This window comes from Jaculus jaculus, chromosome 4 (genome assembly GCF_020740685.1).
Source record: "Jaculus jaculus isolate mJacJac1 chromosome 4, mJacJac1.mat.Y.cur, whole genome shotgun sequence".
Lineage (NCBI taxonomy): Eukaryota > Metazoa > Chordata > Mammalia > Rodentia > Dipodidae > Jaculus > Jaculus jaculus.
In genome coordinates this window covers 56524250-56545387 of record NC_059105.1, presented here as the reverse complement: position 1 = coordinate 56545387, position 21138 = coordinate 56524250, and positions in this window count along the sequence as shown.

Below are 21138 nucleotides of genomic sequence, written 5' to 3'. Positions count from 1 at the left end.
TTTGAAAATAAATCTCACTGTTTTAGGGAGAAGGCTGCCAGTGACCCCAATTTATGTAAGGTTAGAGAGTCACTATAAACCAGATGTATATACAAGACCATCTCCCTTGTGCGCAGGGAGTTTCCATCTTCCAGCTTATGTGTGTATGAGCAGAAACAGAAAACTAGGAACATAGGAGTTCAGGTTACTCTGCTTGTAACTTGTCATCATCAAGATATCCTATAACCACTAAGTATTTTGAAAGGCATGGAACTCAAAGGCCACCTGTCATAAACTCCCAGCTTGTATGTATGCTAACAAAGCCATCTCTCCTCATTCAGCAACATGTGCCACAGCACTGGCAAGAATTATTTCCTGCCTGAATGTGAGAAAAACAAGAGAAGACAAGGAACTGGCAGTCAGACAAGGAGAAAATGGAAGCAATGCACAAGATGAAGACAAAGAGAAAGAACAGCCACCACTTACAGGGACACTGACAAAACACAGCAGGTAGCTATGGCTGTTTATCACTGATCACTCTCCACTATTCTCCACTGCTCTCCACTGCTCTCCACTGCTCTCCACTCCTCTCCACTCCTCACCACTGCTCTCTATTCCTCTCCACTGCTCTCCACTCCTCTCCACTGCTCTCTATTCCTCTCCACTGCTCTCTATTCCTCTCCACTGCTCTCCACTCCTCTCCACTGCTCTCTATTCCCCTCCACTACTCTCCACTCCTCACCACTGCTCTCTATTCCTCTCCACTGCTCTCCAATCCTCTCTATTCCTCTCCACTGCTCTCTATTCCTCTCCACTGCTCTCCAATCCTCTCCACTCCTCTCCACTGCTCTCTATTCCTCTCCACTACTCTCCACTCCTCACCACTGTTCTCTATTCCTCTCCACTGCTCTCCACTCCTCACCACTGCTCTCCACTGCTCTCTACTACTCTACACTGCTCTTCACTGCTCACCTCTGCTCTCTACTGCTCTCTACTCCTCACCACTGCTCTCCATTCCTCACCACTACTCTTCACTGCTCACCACTGTTCTCCGCTACTCTCCACTGCCCACCAGTGCTCTTCACTCCTCAATACTGCTATCCAATGCTCTCCACTGCTCTCCACTCCTAACCACTGCTCTCCACTACTCTTCACTGTTCTGCACTCCTCACCACTGGTCCCCACTGCAATCTACTACTCTCCGCTGTTCACCATTGCTCACCACTGTTCCCCCCTACTTTCTACTCACCTGATCACCACTGCCCTCACAATTACCACTGTCTGAGATGTGGGAGTATCAACACATTGGGATTTGAGCAGGTAAAGTGACTGTAAGGCAAGCTCTTACACAACGTGATGCTGATTCACTCCATGAATTTTAAAAATGAAAAGCTAAGTTCAATGACAGCTACACCTCAGCCCAATTTGAAACAGGAAATGAAAAAGTGAAAGCTCAGAGTACCCATGAAATTTAATTTCAGAGAAAGCTTAAATAGAAATGATGACCTATAAAATATTATATCAAGCAAAGGACGTCTGAAACTTTTTAAAACTTAAGAATACAGACACAAATGCTATTTGTATGATTTAAAAGGCAGAAATTGAGGCCTTTGATTGTGAAAATTCTAATTATTTCAAATCGAACATCTTTTGAATACAGTAAACTAATTTTAGAGTAGGTGATCTTGATCCTTGCACTACTAAAGAAGCATGATTGCTTTCATTCTGGAAAATGACATATAGCAACAGCATGTACATACAAGAAAAATGTATCAAAATATCTAGCTGTCTTTAAGCAAAGAACTGGAAAAAGGACAATATTCCTTGACTTTTTGAAATGTAATGCTTTAGAAGCAAGCTGTGAAGTTACCTTTCATTCACTTTAGATTGTTTTAAGAAATCATTCAAAAAAAGATAGCTGGGCTGGACAGATTGCTTAGTGGTTAAGGCACCTGCCTGAGAAGCCTGAGAACCCAGGTTCAATTCCCCAGTACCCACATAAGCCAGATGCACATGGTGGATCATGTGTCTGGAGTTCAGTTGCAATGGGTAGAGGCCCTGGCACCGATCCCTCTCCCCCTACCTTTCTCTCTCTCTCTCTCTCTCTTTCTTAAATAAGTAAATAAAATATTTTAAAAGAAATAAATAATTATTCTAGGTAGCTCCCATTCATTGGCCCGTGAGGAGCCAGGGCCCTCAGCCAATGGCCAGTGAGAAACGAGGGCCCTTGGCCAGGCAGTTACAAAGAAACAATTCTGCCAACAACCATGCAAGCCTGGGAAAAGATCCTGAGCTTGAAAAGCAGAGTCAGTCCTACTGACACAATGTTTGCAGCTTTGTGGGATCCTCAGAGGGGATTCCACTGAATTGTACTCAGAATCCTGATCCACAACAGCTTTATGAAATCCTGCTCCTTACTGGCTAGCTCTAATAGGGCTGGAAAAAAAATGCTCTTCGAGCTGCTGGGAGATGATGGTTACCAATAACATTAGCAAGCAGTGGATCTTGCAAGCTATAAAATCAACCAGTCAGGCAAGATGTGCACACATCAGTAAATAGTGGCACACAGACTATGGGGGTAATCAACTGCTCTCTTATTGGACATGAGGTCTACTCATTGGGAGGAAATTCATACCTGGCACTGAGAACCAAGTCAGAAGTCAGTGGCTTAGAAGATCATAGAACCTAGAGACAATTTTCCACTGTTCTTTTGCAAAAATAAGAGGTAATGTTCTTCAATAAGTCTTCTAAATGTCTATGTTGATCCACTTTTATCCATGCTGCTCTCACTCTTGTTTAGAGAATCTGCTTTTTACAGATGGTAATGAATACTGGGGAAATCCTAGACCCATCAGTATGGCAAGAAAAGAAAGTAGATTGCCTAGCATAAGAGAAGGCATCTATATCACACCTGCAAGGACCCAGGAACCATTACAGAAAAGTGATGGATGAGATATGAGTGCTGCTCTCACACCTAGTCTGATAATCTCATCCAAGGAGATGGCAGTAGACACTAAGGAGACTCAAAACTCATCAAAACAGAAAGCTGCTGAAAGTTCAACTCTAAAGGAGATCTATAATATGCTTTTAAAGCTCAGGGAACAGCCACAGAGTGGGAAAGAGTATTCTGAGGCATTGTCCTTCAATACAAGACTGACTTGTGCATTCATGAGTCCACAGCAAATGCCAATAACTCCACTGAGAAGAGCCCTCAGTGAAACAGGGAAGTGGTAGAGAGAACATAAGACTTTAATCTAATGAGTTATGTTCATACAATAATGTCCTCGATTAAAAAGAGAGGGGCTAGAGAGATGGCTTAGCAGTTAACACACTTGTATACAGAGCCTAAGGACCCAAGTTCAATTCCCCAGTACACACATAAGCCAAATGCACAAGTTAGCACATGGATCTGGAGTTTGTTTTCAGTGGCTGGAGGCCCTGCAGCACCCATTCCCACCTCTCCCTCTCCTTCCTCATTCTCTCAAAAATAAAATACAATTTTTAAAAATCAATAAATCTTTATGAGATACCAAGAGGAGACTCCCATAAACTGTATTGATTCCTGACTAACAAAACCTTGGAAGAAATTAGTACATATTGATTTTAAGCTTCCAGATTTTCACTAACTTGTTATATATGAAAACAAATACATTCAATTTCTCCTTTTTCTTTCCCCTTCTACTCCATTATCACTATCACCACCAATACCCAAGTGACAAAATTTCTTTGATTATAAAATTTGAAGTATCTATAAAGTGGGGGATTTGGAGTTGGGTGTGGTGGGACACACCTTTAATCCCAGCACTTGGGAGGCAGAGGTAGGAGGATCACCATGAGTTTGAGGCCACCCTGAGACACAGTGAATTCCAGGTCAGCCTGGACTACAGCAAGACCGTACCTCAAAAACAAAAAAAAAAAAAAAACAGTGGGGAATTTGGGCTGGATAGATTGGTTAAGGCACTTGCCTAGAAAACCTAACAACCCAAGTTCGATTCCCTAGTACCCATGTAAAGCCAGATATACAAAGTAACACATACATTGTTTGCTGTGGTTAGAGGCCCTGAGTACCCATTCTGTTTGTGGTGGCATATGCCTTTAATCCCAGCACTTGGGAAGGCAGAGGTAGGAGGATCATTGTGAGTTTGAGGCCAGCCTGGAACTACAGAGTGAATTCCAGTCAGTCTGGGCTCAAGTGAGACCCTACCTTCAAAAACTAAAAAACAAAGTGGGGAATTTTACTTACATTTCACAACTGTGAAATGTAGCATTATACAATACTGCCAGCTTTCTGCTTTTCTCACTCAACATCTCATAGAAATTCTGACATGTTCCCTAGTATGTGTCTAACAGTCTTGTTAATGTCTATGAAATAATCCCATGGCATGAATGTGAGAAGATGGGTATTTACTGTGTTTCCAGTTCTTTGCCACTATGAAGAACTAGTCAATCAACATTCTGTAAACAATCTTCATTTGTACTGTAAATTCTACTGGTTATATTCCTAAGAGTAGGAATCCTCGATCAAAGATGTATATGTGCTTGTTTATTCTATTAAACATCACTTGATTACTTTCCAAAAAATAAGATAAGTTACATTTTTAGTACATTGAAAATATCCTTACTGGTCCATACCTCAACAGAAAGTGGTGTTTTCCTATGTTTAGTTTTGACCATACATAGACATGTAAGACACAGGTATATAGATGTGAATTTATATTGCATTTATTTTCTTATAAGGAGGTTGATCTTTTTATATTAGCTCTCCTAATTCTTTTTCTTTTTTTATTTTGCCTATTATATGTTTGGTTATTTTTTGTCAATTTGTCAGAACACTTTACATATTATAAATATTAATCTATTATCTGTTCAGTATGCAAATATTTTTTTCAAAATATATTATTTCTACTATTAAAAAATAAGGGTCTCTGCAGGTGACAAATCTGGGGAACGTTGCACTACCTGCAGCCCAATGGGAGACAGAAGTCAAGTCATCAGTGGTGAAAACAATGGACACTGCAAGTTTGGTCAGCTAGGCCAAATGACTGAACAGGTGCAATACTGGCATGTCTGTTATGGGGGAAACCAACTGCTCTCTAATTGGACTGAAGGCCCACTCCATGGGAGGGAATACCTGCCTGGTACTAAAAACCTAATCAATAGCCTATGGCAGGGAGGTCATGAACCCTAGGAGTATAGTGCCTGTTCTCTGCTAGCTAAAATGCATATATTATTCACCAAACTGCCTTTTAAGCATTCATGCTCATATATTAGTGCTACATTCACTTTTGGTCAGAAAATCTTCTCTTTACAGATAGTGATGACCACTGGGATGACCACCCAGGAGGCACCATAGTGCAGAGAAGAAATGACAGAGGAGTATTCAGTACTGAAATATCTCTATCATATCTTCCAAGGCTCAGGGTCCATTGTGGAAGAGGTGACATAAAGAATTTAAGAGCCAAAGGTAGGGTAGGACTGCTTACAATATAATCATTAAGACAAAAATTGGGCTCAATATCCATGACTTTGCAGTACCTGGTGCTACCTTCACAAGACCCTCATAATAGGAGGAAAATATGATATCAAAATAAAAGAGAGACTAATGGAGAGAGGGAGGGGATATAATGGAGAGTGGACTTGTGAAAGGCAAGTGGAGAAGGAATGGGAATTATCATGGTTTATTTTCTGTAATTATGGAAGTTGTCAATAAAAGAAGTTTAAAAATAAATAAATAAGGGTCTCCTACACACACACAATTTGTAAATGTGACCTATCTGGTTGCTATAATGCTGTTACATTTCATTTTTGATCCATCCAAAATTAGTCTATATGGTGTTATAATGCAGTGATATAATTTAATTTACTTCCTGATGAATAGCCAATTGGATTAACACCATATGTTGCAAAAATCATCCTTTTCCCAGTGAGCTAAAATATCACCTTAGCTGTATGCTACATTCTCATCCATACTGGAATCTATTTTCAGATTCTGGGTTCTTTTCCACTAATCTGGTGCCAAAGCCATATTGATTCAAATACAGTGAATTACAGCATGTTCTCATCAAGCATAGCAAATGCTTCATCTCTATTCTTCTAGTTCCAAAATACCTTACCTTATCCAAGATATTTATTTCTTCATTAAGAAGTTTAAAACATTCATCAAATTGAACAAAATGGTTTATTGGGAAATCTCATTGAAATAAATTTCACTTTATAGTCATGTTTAGAGAATTCATATGTTAATGTAATTAATATTTTATGCAAAAATTTATTGTAACTTTTATTCTTATGTAATTTACATTATTTCATGCAAGCTGATAGTTTTCTACATAGGGATGAGTTTCAGACCAGTTCTCTCTTTGGGATTCCAATAGGATCCAGGGACACAGATTTTGTAAGCTGAGCACATTTTACTTTTTCTCCTTTTCCTTCCATTTCCTACTTTCTATTTAATATTTACTAATGATAATTCAGGCCCTGGCTTAGTGAGCTTTCCATAGAAACAAAATAAGTAAGATGGAGTTTAAAATAGAAATAAAGATAAAGAATAAATATATTTACTATAGGGCTAGAGAGATGGTTTAGCAGTTATGGTTGCCTGCCTGCAAAGCTGGAGGACCTAGACTTGATTCCCCAGTTCCCATGTAACCCAGATGCACAAAGTGGTACATGAATCAGGAATTCCTTTGCAGTGTCTGGAGGCATGCCATCTCTCTCTCTCTCTTCCTCCCCCCTCCCCATCTATTTATCTCTCTCTCTCCCTCCCTCCTTCTCTCCTCAAATAAATAAATAAATGTTTTAAAAGCATACATATTTATTGTCAAGCATTGGCTTGCAAAGTTAGGAAAGCAAAAATGTCCTTTGATATCTATTCTGTGATCAGGTGATCATAAAATCTGAGAGCATAGTTTGAAGTCTTTGCAGTTTAGGAAAACCAGTGGTATAGATTCCAACCTGTTGGAAAGCCAGAAAACAGAAGCATCAAGAAGAAGAGAAGAGCAGTGCCCCAAATCAAGCATCCAGCAAGAGGATGAATCCAACTTCTTTCTGCCCTTTTGTTCTGTTCAGGCTTTTAATGGATTTTATGATTCTGGCTTACACTGGGAGGGCCATCTGCTTTCCTTGTTCACCAGTTCAAATGCTATCTCTTCAGGAAATGCCATTACACACATCCGGGCATCCTGGACCTAGCCAAACTAATATGTTGAAATTAATCATCATAGATTCCAACACTTGTCAAGCATTTACACATGAAGAGGTGCTGTGTATTTGGCATTCACTTTCCTAGGTGTTAACCTTCTTAAAAGTTAATTATAGCCAGATGTCTTGGCACATGACCTTAAACCACCACTCAGGAGGCAGAAGTAGGAGGATTAACATGAGTTCAAGGCCATCCTTGAACTACATCTGGGCTAGAATGAGAACCTACCTTAAAAAAAAAAAACTATAAGTAAATAAATAGAAAGTTAATTCTATAGATCCGGTGATGTAGCTCAGTAGAACTATACTTGCCTAGCAGGGAGAAGGCCCTGAGTTCAATCACCAATACTATAAATAAAAGCTAATGGTGTTTAAAAAGAGCAAATGAGTTTTTGTCACTATTCACTTTTCTCCCTCTTTGGAAAATTTTCACTAGGAAATATTTTTCTTTATTCCTTTCAAGTGCAATGTCAGGAAATTGTCAAACTTTATAACATTTTGCTATTCTTTAAAACACAAATTGAAGCCAGTGTCCAGCTGAAACAATAACAGTTAGCATTTGCTTTACAAATTCCCATAAAAGGAATTGTTGTTGTTCATCAAATCAGAGGAAGCTGATGCACTGATACTAAATGATGGTGAATGTTTCCTTTCTCCCTTTCTCATACCAATTTCACAAGGTTTCATCCTCTTTCACAATGAAGTATATGCACATTGAAACAAAGTTGGACAGGAGATAGATGGAAAGGAAAAAAGTCATTAGAATAATACACACACACAGTGGAGAAGGGCTTTATTTCCACGGAGTTCATCAGATATAAAGTCAAATGAAAACAGCCTAGATGTCCCTCAACTGATGAGTGGATAATGAAGATGTGGCACATTTATACAATGAAGTTCTACTCAGAAGTAAAGAAAAATGAAGTTATGAAATTTTCAAGAAAATGGATGGATCTGGAAAGGATTATACTAAGTGAGGTAACCCAGGCCCAGAAAGCCAAGCGCCGCATGTTCTCCCTCATATGTGGATCCTAGCTACAGATGACTGGGCTTCTGTGTGAGAAGGAAAAAACTCAGTAGCAGAGGCCAGTAGTTAAAAAGGAGATACAAAGGGAAGAGAAAGGAAGTGAGGAGGGTACTTAATAGGTTGGTATTGTATATATGTAAGTAGAAGAATAGATTAATGGGGTTGAAAAGGCCCAAAGTGAGGTCAGGGGAAGAGACTGAGTAAAGGAAAGGTGGACAGAGGGCTAATCAAAATCTAAGAGGATGCAAATAAATCATATGGAATCCTCCAGTTTCAGACAATGGATCACTCAGGAGCCATAGATCATTGTTAGAAAATTTTACGTGCCAGGGATGGGATACCTCCAGTGAGTTGTTGGCCAGGGAGGTCCCTGGTGCCACCAAAATATTATAGGCCATTGCAGAGGCCCTTGGCTTCCCACCAGGAATAGATGGTAAGACCACATATACTCGGGTTACAAGGCCACTGAGAAATCCTTCTGGAACTGAGCTGATAACCTCCTCCATGTAGACCAGCTGACAGAAAGCTGGAAGAAGCCATTCTACATGTAGCTCAATGAGCAAAAGAGATACCACCAGTGAAGATACTCAACAGTGGACACTGCAAGCCTTATAATTGGCCAGCCAGGCCAAATGAGCCAACAGGTGCAACAGTGGCACATCTGTCATGGTTGGAAACAAACTGCCCTCTAATTGAACTAGAGGCCCACTTCATGGGAGGGAATACATCCCTGGTACTGAAAACATAAAACAAGGGTAGTCATGAGCCCTAGGGGTGTAACATCTGCTGACGTCTGGATAAATGTATATACTATGCTTATCAAACAGCTCAGTAAGCACTTCTGTTAATATTTATACTCTTATACTAACACTACTCTCACTTTGGGTAGAGAATCTTCTCTTTTCAGATGGCAGTGACTTTGGGATGACTCAGAAGGTATCATAATGCTGGAAAAAAGTGACTGGAGTACTGAGTAACATATCAATCACACCTTCCAAGGCTCAGGGTCTAATGCAGAAGAGATGGCAGAAAGAATGTAAGAGCCAAACGAAGGGTAGGGCTCCTTACAATGTGCTCCCTCCAGACATAAAATGTCCTGGATATCCATGACCTCACAGTGCCTGACACTACCTACACAAGACCATCATAAGAGGAAGAAAAGATCCTGACATCAAAATAAAAGAGAGAATGGTTGAGATGGGGAGGGGAGATGATGGAGAATGGAACTTCAAAGGGGAAAGTGGGGTGGGGAGAGTATTACCATGGGATATTTTTTATAATCATGGAAAATGTTAATAAAAATTGAGGAAAAAATGAATATACAGCACAGTTTTGAAAGCAGTGCCATCATGGAAATACAATTTTGATTTTAATCTGACTACCTTTATGCCAACAGCCAAATAAACAATACCTGTAAGTTTTACTTAGACTTAACAAGGTGCTACTGTAGAAAGTACACCTTGTCCCATTCTGAGTAAATAGATGCTCCTCATCCCATACTACAGTAAAGGTTCGCCCTGTCCCATTCTGAGTAAACAGATGCTCCTCATCCCATACTACAGTAAAGGTGCACCCTGTCCCATTGTGAATAAATCAATATTCCTCATGTCCTCCCCACAGTAGAAGGTACACACTGTCCCATTCTGAGTAAGCAGATATTCCCCATCCCCTCCTGCAGTAGAAGGTACATACTGTCCCATGCTGCCCAGCCTGCTGTTACTGCTTCACTTCCTAGTTCCCACCCTCAGTGCTCCAGGCTGCCCACCAACCTTAGTCATTTACATTGTACCTGAAAACTCATTTGCACTAAAATAGTGACTACTGCTATTTTGTCCAATTATTTACGCTTGGAATCTTTGTAATACAAGCATGAGAGGCTTATTTTATTACAGGGAACTAAGAAAAAAGGAAGAGATGCTACCTTATGAACTGAATCATAAATGGTTTTCAGCAGAAGGTAAGAAGAATGTGACTTCTACAACCACAGCTTTTACTATTGCTGCCACCCCCATTTCATTCTCTCCCTGCTTTAAACAGTCTTAAATAATTCGAGTCATTTTGTCTGGGGTCTGTGCGAACCTTACATTCTTTCAAAAACCTACTTCTTCCTGTCTTACAAAGCATAACTGTAGAAGGATTCATTACCAGAAGAGCTATCAAGTTGAAGCTCGGTAGATATGTTTGTGTCATAGAGATACTACCATTTTCTTTTCAGTGTATAGAATACTTAATTACAAAAACAAGTGCCAGAAGACAAAATGTAAGGGCTGGGGGAGATGGTTCATCAGCTAAAGGAATTTTCTTGCAAAGCCTGCTGGCCCAAATCCTCTGTACCCAAGTAAAGACACAATGCACAACGAGGCACATTTGTCTGAAGATCATTTGCAGGGGCAAGAGGCCCTGGTGTGTACCCAACACACACACACACCTCTCTCTCTTCTCAAATAAATAAATTTTTTTCACCAAAAAAAAACAGTATAGAGAAAACATATGCAACTCTAGTTGAAACAGCAGATGTCACAGAAAGCAGTCTTCGGGAATCCATATTCCATTCCCTCTGAACATTGGGCTGTTCTGCAAAGGCAATGGAACAAGTTTAAATGGTGAAGAAGCTAAGATGAGGTGAAAGGCTTTACTAAGTACAATCTGACCTCATGCCCCTGATTTTCAACAGCCATTACTGTAGCGTGAAACTGGCCCTATTCACACCTTCTGAGACACTAAGGGTTGCAGGTGTGACTATTATTCATGGGATAATGGTACCTCTGTCTTGAAATGAAAAACCTTTGTCCCACCTAAGGAGTTTTGTGGTTCTAAAGATAAAAACAAGTTTCAAATGTAAACAAAAAAACCTCTTCAAGAATACTTGCTGAAATGCAAATGAATTGTTTTAAGAGCCAAAGATATTAGAGTGATCAAAATTCACACAGCATTCATGGGTAATGACTCATCTTCAGTCAGACCTTAATTACTACATTCAGCCTAGTGATTGGAACCTGTTCCCGAAATACTGAAAACAGGTGCAAAATAAAAGAGAGTGTAAAATTTCATCCCTGGGAAATTCAATTGCAGTCACAATTATTGTATATAATATAATGCAACTTATAGGAGCTCAATAATGTAATCTGAGTTTTAAAATTGTAGAATAATGGATCAGTTGGATTCACTTCATTATAAAAGCTTGTCATTTTGAATGTGGGAGGAGGAAATGGATGCACAGCTACATTGTGAAGCTTTTCTAAAAGCTGAATTGCAAAAAATAAATTAATGTTGCTTCTATTTTTTTCGTTCTCTTGAAATTTTTGTTGCTGTTTTGGAATTTCTTTCTTGTTTAGACAGTGCTGGGAACTGAACAAACTACTGACATACACTAGGAAGTTCTGAACCACTGAACTACACCCCAGCCCCTCAATGTTATTGTTTTTTAAATATTCACTGAGTCATTTCATATTCTTTCTATTATTTTTTCAGCCACTGTGAACAAACTCAAGATGTGTGTGCCCCCTTGTGCACATGTATGACATTGCAAGCTTGCATCACTGTGCGTCTGATTTCATGGGACCTGGAAATTTGAACATGCATTCTTAGGCTTCACAGGCAAGTGCCTTAACCATTAAGCTATCTCTCCAGCCCTCAATGTTGTTTTAATTTAATTTATTTAATCTGGAATAGAGGATTCATACAAAACAAAAATAATCAAGTTCAAAACTATCCAGTAAATACTCTTTCCCGAACTCTCTATGTACCTAGTTCCAATCTATTCTCCTCCAAGAATAACTGGTATATGGACATATGTATGGATATATTTTGTATGCTAAACAGTGATATGCATATAAAATGGATATAGATGGTATCACATATTTATATACACAGCATATGTATGTGCATATATAATATTTTATGGAAAGAATATATTTATTATTGTAAATTTATCATATTAACCAAATATATTAAAATGGTGAGCTTAATCTTAACCTGTGAAAGGGCTACCAATTCTTTGGAAGTTTGTCACTAGTGTTCTGACTTACCACATGGGGATTTTGCCATGAAAACATATTTTTAATATTTCTAAATCCATTCATCTTTTCACTGTGGCTCTGGATTTGATACATAGGTATAAATAAAAGCCTTCCTGTTGAAAATTAATTTTCATCCAATATTTAAGGGCTTCATTTTTTTTTACATGTGGATTAAAGTTTATTGTGGCATGAGATACAATGTGGGTCTACTTTTGCTCCTTTTTAGAAAGCTACTCATCTTCCTAGGACAATTCTGTATCATTTACATCTGGTTGTTTCTTTATTTGTATACCTTCTTAAAGTATGAACATTATACAAATATAGATATAGATACATGTATTATGTAACATAATGCAAATTTGGGGAACATAAAAGGTTTTACTACCAGGAACCTTAGCCCATATCATTTTTCTTTGTGTAGTGTTTCTACTTAAACGTTATAGTCAATGTTTCTCACCTGAACACAATTGGTAATAAATAGATAGCTATAAAAGACTTTTACCTTATGAAGAATTGATAGCTTCATGTTTGTGAATTTATCAAAATTTAGATATATCTTTCTTTAATATGTTTTTTTATTTTTATTTATTTGTTTGAGAGAGACAGAGAGAAAGTGGGCATACCAAGGACTCCAGCTATTGCAAATGAACTCCAGATGTATGTGCCACTTTGTGCATCTGGCTTACGTGGGTCCTGGGGAATCAAATCCTTTGACTTTGCAAGCAAGCACCTTAACTGCTAAGCCATCTGCCAGCCCTAGGTATATTTTTTTATTCATTCAGATAGTTGTCTGTGTTCAGGAGTCTTCTTAAATTTCCTACATATAGGATCTGTGTATTTCTTATAAAATATTTTTATTTGTGTGGGCACACATGTGTGTGATCATATGCATGCACATGCATGGGGAGGGGGAAAACACCCCAATCTGTTGCCATTGCAAACAATCTCCAAACAAATGCCAGATACATGGCTACTTTGGGCATCTGGCTTTAGGGAATTGAACCTGAACCAGCAAATTTTGCAAACAAGTGCCTTTAATTACCCAGCCCAAGATCAATGTTTATTGATGTGTTTATTCATCTGCATTCTAAGGGTCTATTTTTATAATGTTTTAGTTTCTTCTCATATATGTAAATATCGTTAATTTCAAAATATTAATTCTGTATCCCACAACTTTGTTGAACATTATTTTCAGTAGAAGGCAAAGGAAATGCATCATGCCTAAAAGAATAAACAAATAAGATGGAATATAACCAATATTTAAAGATGCAATTCATAAATTATTTTGAAAATGTTGTATACATATTAGAACAGTATGTTGAAAGCAAACATTGTTCAGGGAAAATCACATCAGAAATCCCCATAACACAGTCGATCTTAATGTAAGGGTAAATAGGGCTGGAGAGATGGCACAGTGCTTTAAGGCACTTGCTTGCAAAAGCTAACAGCCTGGGTTCAATTCCCCAGTACCTACATAAAGCCTTATACAAAAAGTGGCACATGTCTAGAGTTCATTGTAGTGGATAGAGAACCTGGAATACCCATACTCACTTTCTTTCTGTTTGCCTCTTTCTCTCTGTGTCTCAAAGAAAAATATTTTCTTTAATGGAAACAATAAAACAGAAAATTTTATGAGGTTCAGCAAAAAACGTTAAAATAAACCACGTGTGGTTATTACATGCCTTTAATCCCAGCACTTGGAGAGACAGAGGTTAGAGGATCGCTGTGAATTTGAGGCCACCCTGAGACTACATAGTGAATTCTAGATTCACCTGGGCTAGAGTAAGACCCTACCTTAAAAACTCAAAAGGAGGGCTGGAGAGATGGCTTAGCGGTTAAGCGCTTGCCTGTGAAGCCTAAGGACCCCGGTTCGAGGCTCGGTTCCCCAGGTCCCACGTTAGCCAGATGCACAAGGGGGCGCACGCGTCTGGAGTTCGTTTGCAGAGGCTGGAGGCCCTGGCGCGCCCATGCTCTCTCTCTCCCTCTATCTGTCTTTCTCTCTGTGTCTATCGCTCTCAAATAAATAAATAAAATTTAAAAAAAAATTCAAAAAGAGAAAAAGTTCCACAATGTCCTACTGTACCAGAAGCAGAATCAGATTTACAAAACACACATGAAAACAAATCTTGATCTGAAGATGTTCTGTTCTGCCATGAGGTCATTCAAGTGTAAAGGTTTCCTACAACCAGCTTTGAAAATGCCAGAAGCTGAAGACGTTTCATCTCATAGGTCTTCTTGATGAAAATATGTAGGTATGGACTTTACCTAATGATGTCCCAGCAGAGAACTCAAAATAAGAACTGAAATATACTTAAATGTACAAATAATACAAAATAAATGGGGGGTAAGGACAAATGATCAGAATTCTGAAGATGTAGAAAAAATCAACTCGATAAAACATGACAATATAAAAGAAAAAGGTAAATAAATATGCTGATTGTCTTATCTTAAATAACTGGCTATTAAAGTATTATTTAAGGGCTGGAGAGATAGCTTAGTGGTTAAGGCATTTGCCTGCAAAGCCAAATGACCCAGGTTCAAGTCCCTAGGACCCATGTAAGCCAGATACACAAGATGGCATGTGTCTGGAGTTTGCAGTAACTGGAGGTCCTAGCATGCCCATTGCCTCTCTACTATATGTCTCTTTCTCTTTCTCTTTCTCTTTCTCTTTCTCTTTCTCTTTCTCTCTCTCTCTCAAATAAATTTAAAAAATTATTTGAAGGAGATTAATCTATTAAAAGAAAACTTCGGCAATATTAAATACTGAAAGATCATTTTACTTACAATGGTCAGCTAGTGGACACAAAATAAAGTTCTGTGGAAGTTGCTGCACCATTCTAATTTTGTCATTAGTAGGAACAGTACTGGAAAACTATGAGGATAGCATATAACTATACACTAAGATCATTCACTGCAGTGGAGAAGAAACCTTTTAAATAATAAACATATATGCAAACTGAACAAAGGAAACAGACTACATGATAAGCACTTTTGAATGCATGAAACATAAGAGTTAAGATTTCATATGTGTATGTACATTTCCTTACATATGCAGAAAGAAATGTGTAAGTTACATTAAAAAACTAAAACAGGGCTGGAGAGATGGCTTAGTGGTTAAGGTGCTTGCCTGTGAAGCTTAAGGATCCAGGTTTGATTCTCCAGGTCCCACGTGAGCCAGATGCACAAGGTGGCACACGCATCTGGTTTTTATTTGCAGTGGCTAGAGGTCTTGGAGCACCCATTCTCTCTCTCTCTCTCTCTCCCTCCCTCTCTCTCTCTCTCCATCTCTCTCTCTCTCTCTCTCTCTCTCATTAAAAATAAAACTAAAACAGTGGTTGCCTACATGTGCAGAGAAATGGTATAAGTTACTGTGGGCATTTGACATATGAAGTAAAAGGATGGGATAAACTTTTCAAAGTATTTTTAAATTTTATTTTAATGTCATCTAATCAAAAATGAAGTGAAACAACTCAAGTTAGTATTTAAAAGTAGGCCATTTAGTCTATTATTAGAGTTCAGCTATTCCATATATATTATAAATAATACAAACTGTGATTACATATTAAAATTTGTTCTAAAACTAGGCATTTCAAAACTCCCTGCTCCCCAAAACAAATGCAAATCAAAATATTTCTTAGCTAAGGACAACCGCTAACCCAAATGATTCCACTGAGCTTTTTACGTCTCAGTTTTCAAAAAAGTAATCATTGTGATGACCAAGAGGATGAAGTCATGATTAACAATTTAACACAATTAAATTCTCTTTATTCGACTTATTTATTTATTTAGAGAGAGTGATAGGGGCATATAGATAGAGAATGGGCACACCAGGGCCTCTCTTCACTGAAAACTAACTGCAGACACACACGCCACCTTGTGCATCTGGTTTACACATTTTGTTTTAATTATTATTATATTTTATTTACTTATATATTTGAGACAGAGAAAGAGGTAGAGAGACCATGACAGACAGAGAGAGAATGGGCATGCCAGGGCCTCCAGCCACTGCAAACAACTCCAGATGCACATGCCTCCTTGTGTATCTGGCTAACATGAGTCTTGGGGAATCAAACTGGGGTCCTTTGGCTTTTCAGGCAAATGCCTTAACCACTAAGCCATCTTCTCCAGCCCTTACATAGTTTTTATGCAACCTATCATACATAGACAAATATCCCTCACTTCACAACTACTCCTTATTCATGCCATCAACTTTTGGCAACACATTTGCAATCAAACACACTAAGAGTAAGATGAGAACCAAAATAGTCTGATCAACTTGAGAACTCACTGAGAATTGCAACTCCTGGAGTTCCACCCAGGATCATTTGTGCTGTGACAAAAGAAAAATTTTGAGACATTACTAACAGAGGGTGATGCTAACAAAGGGAGAGCGGAGCTCAGGCCTTCCTGGTGTTTGCAGTAACTGCCTTGGTCAGAGAGAAATTGGATTGGGTTCAGCATCTGGAATTTCTCCAGCCAATTTCATATAGAAAAATTAATTCCCAGAACGTGTACTTAAAAAAAAAAACAAAAAACCTTGGACTTCTGGTTAAGATGGTGGCATAGGTACCACACCAAAGCAGCCTAGGGGGGAGAAAGCCCAAAAAAACCTCAGCAAAATGCACACTTTTACTGAAAAGTGAGGTATATAGGAAACTGAAATGGCAGCGGAGAAGTAGGAGAGATCCAGAGCATCCAGAGCCCACACAGGCCAGCAGAAGCGGCTCCAACAGGTCCACGGACTGTGGAGGCAGTGGCAGTACACAAGAAAGCCGGCAGGCTCAGCTTAAGCCGCAGCAAAAGCCAGGTGAGGGGAGCTTCCACTCACACCGGAGCTCTCCTTAAACTCAAGAAATGTGAAGGGAGAGCAGCAAAGAACAACGGAGGAGCAGATCACAAGGTACACAAGAACACAAGGAACAGTGAGAGATCTCCAGCAGCATCGTCAGCCTCCCCTCCCCCACTGCCAGTGCCCAGCTCCTGTGAACAAAGCAGTGGTCCAGGGACCTGGCCACGCCTACTTGAACCCACAGCGGGACCCAAGCAGGAGCAGAGTAACTGGGATTACACCAGGGAAGGGTCTCACCTGGTCGCACGCTGACTTGGAACCCACAACAGATCAGAAATCTCAACCTCCTTGTTGTCAGGATTAAGGGTGTGGATGGGGCACCACACACACTAAGGGACAGTTAGAGGATCTGGTTGTCATAATTCCTACTTGTAGATAAATACTCTGAGAGTCTTGAGAGTCACACCTAATGCCTTAAGCTCCTACACTGAAGTTATATAACATCAGATTATCTGATGAATCTAATAATACTCAGCTAACTAGAAAATCTAATCATTAAATAATCCAGGATACAAAAATATATACATTATAACACAAGAAACACCAAAAATCAAGACAAAATAAATCCACCAAAAAGTATTAATACATCAGAAATGACCTCCAGTGAGAACGAGTTAGAGGAAATGCCTGAGAAAGATTCCAAAAGAATGATTATAAATATGTTCAAAGAAGTCAAAGAAGAAATCAAAGAGGAAATAAAAGGAATCAAAGAAAACATAGGACACCAATTTAATGAAATAAAGAGGTCAATACAAGACATAAATAAGGAAATAGAAATAATAAAGAAAAATCAGTCAGAATTACTAGCAATGAAGAACACATTTAATGAAATAAAAAACTCTGTAGAAAATCTCACCAGTAGAATGGATGAAGGAGAGGACAGAATATCTAAGTTAGAAGACCAGGTGGCAGATCTAATACACTCCAACAAAGAGAAAGATAAACTAATAGAAAAGTATGAGTGGAAATTTGAAGATATTTGGGACACTATGAAAAGATCAAACATAAGAATTCAGGGCATAGAAGAAGAATTTCACTCCAAAGGCATAATAGGCACCTTCAACAAAATCATAGAAGAAAACTTCCCCCAAATTGGGAAAGAGGTGCCAATGCAGATACAGGAAGCCTTTAGAACAACAGCCAGGCAAATCGTGGAAAGAACCTCTCCTCGCCATATTATAATCAAACTACCAAACACACAAAGCAAAGAAAAATTATTGAAAGCAGTCAGAGAGAAAAATAAAGTTACTAAGGCAAGCCTATCAGGATTACAGCATATTACAACACAAACTTTAAAAGCCAGAAGGGTGTGGAGTGATGTATTCCAAGTCCTGAAAGATAACAACTGTCAACCAAGGTTACTTTATCCTGCAAAACTATCCATTCAAATAGACGGAGAAATAAGGACATTCTACGTCAAAAGCAAGCTAAAGGAATATTTGAAGACAAAACCAGCTCTACAGAAAATACTTGAAAGAATCCTCCATGCTGAAGAGAAAGAAAAGCACACATATAAGGAACTGGGAAAAACAAACAATACTCAATTTCTAGTTAACACAAGAGAGCAAAGGTAAAACCAGAAGAACTACAAAAAATGGCAAAAATGAATACACACCTTTCAATATTATCTCTTAATATCAATGGCCTCAATGCCCCAACCAAAAGGCATAGGTTCACAGACTGGGTCAAAAAGCAGGATCCTTCAATTTGTTGCCTCCAAGAAACTCACCTTTCTACAAAGCATGGACACTATCTTAGGGTGAAAGGTTGGAAAACGGTGTTTCAAGAAAATGGACATAGAAAAAAAGCAGGGGTTACTATCTTAATATCTGACAAGGTAAACTTCAGTTCAACATTAGTAAAGAAACATAAGGAAAGTCAATATATTTTGATTAAAGGCATCCTCCAACAGGAGGACATTATAACTTAAACATATATGCACCTAACATGGAGACCCCCAAATTCATAAAACAAATGATACTAAAAGTAAGGTCAAAGATAACACCAAACACAGTGTTAGTGGATGACTTCAACACCCCACTCTCATCAATTGACAGGTCATCCCGGGAAAAAACAAGCAGAGAGGCATCTGTACTAAATGAGGTTATAGAAGGAATGGACCTAACAGATATCTACAGGACATTTCATCCAAATGCTGCAGAATATACATTCTTTTCAGCAGCACATGGACCATTCTCTAAAATAGACCAGACATTAGGACACAAAGCAAATCTTAACAAATACAAGAAAACTGAAATTGCATTCTATCTGACCACAATGGAATCAAACTACAAATCAATAGCAAGAAAGGCTATAGAGCATATACAAAATCATGGAAATTAAACAACACACTACTAAATGATTAATGGGTCAATGAAGAAATCAAGAAGGAAATCAAAAAATTTATAGAGTCAAATGATAATGAGAACACAACGTACCAAAATCCCTGGGACACAATGAAGGCAGTTCTAAGAGGTAAATTTATAGCTTTAAGTGCCTATATTAAAAACTTAGAAAGGTCGCAAGTAAATTACCTAATGCTTCACCTTGAAGCCTTGGAAAAAGAAGAACAAGGCAAACCAAAAATCAGTAGATGGGAAGAAATAATAAAGATTAGGGCAGAAATTAATGAAATAGAAACAAACAAAAAACAATCCAAAGAATCAATGAAACAAAGAGTTGGTTCTTTGAAAAGATAAACAAGAGTGATAAACTCTTAGCAAATCTGACCAAAAGAAAGAGAGAAGAGACACAAATTAATAAAATTAGAGATGAAAAAGGTAACATCACAACAGATGCCAGAGGAATTCAAAAAAGCATAGGGACATACTCCACAAAGAATGAAACTCTGAAATGGATGATTTCCTTGAGTTATATGACCTACCTAAATTAAATCAAGATGAGATTAATCACTTAAATAGACCTATAACAAGTATGGAGATTTGAACAATTATCAAAAATCTCCCAACTAAAAAATCCCAGGCCCAGATGGATTCACTGCTCAATTTTACCAGACCTTCAGGGAAGAACTAACGCCATTGCTTCTTAAGCTTGTCCATAAAATAGAAAAAGAAGAATCCTACCAAATTCCTTCTATGAAGCCAGCATCACCCTGGTACCCAAACCAGGCAAAGATAGAACAAAAAAAGAAAATTACAGACCAATCTCCCTAATGAACATAGATGCAAAAATTCTCAACAAAATATTGGCAAACAGAATACAAGAATATATCAGAAACATCATTCACCCTGACCAAGTCAGCTTTATCCCAGAGATGCAGGGATGGTTCAACATACGCAAATCAACAAATGTAATACATTATATAAATGGACTGAAGGACAAAAATCATATGATGATCTCATTAGACGCAGAGAAAATGTTTGACAGAATCCAACATCCCTTCATGATAAAAGTCCTACAGAGACTGGGAATAGAAGGAAAATATTTCAATATAATAAAGGCTGTTTATGATAAGCCTTCAGCCAACTTACTACTAAATGGGGAAAAACTGGAAGCTTTTCCACTAAAATCAGGAACAAGACAAGGGTGTCCATTGTCCCCACTTTTATTTAATATAGTACTGGAAGTCTTAGCCATAGCAATAAGGCAAGAGACACACATAAAAAGGATACAAATTGGAAAGGAAGAAATAAAATTATCATTATTTGCAGATGACATGATTCCATATATAAAAGAACCCTAAAGACTCTACCAGAAAACTGTTAGAGCTGATAAACATCTACAGCCATGTAACAGGATACAAAATAAATACACAGAAATCAGTAGCATTCCTATATGCTACGAACAAGCATACAGAGGATGAAATCACTCCCATTCACAATTGAATCAAAGAAAATAAAGTACCTTGGAACAAACCTAACCAAGGAAGGATCTCTACAATGAAAACTATAAAACACTCAAACGAGAAATTGCAGAAGACACTAGGAAATGGAAAAACATCCCTTGTTCCTGGGTTGGAAAAATCAATATTGTGAAAATGGTAATCTTACCAAAAGCAATCTACACATTTAATGCAATCCTTATCAAAATTCCAAAGGCATTCT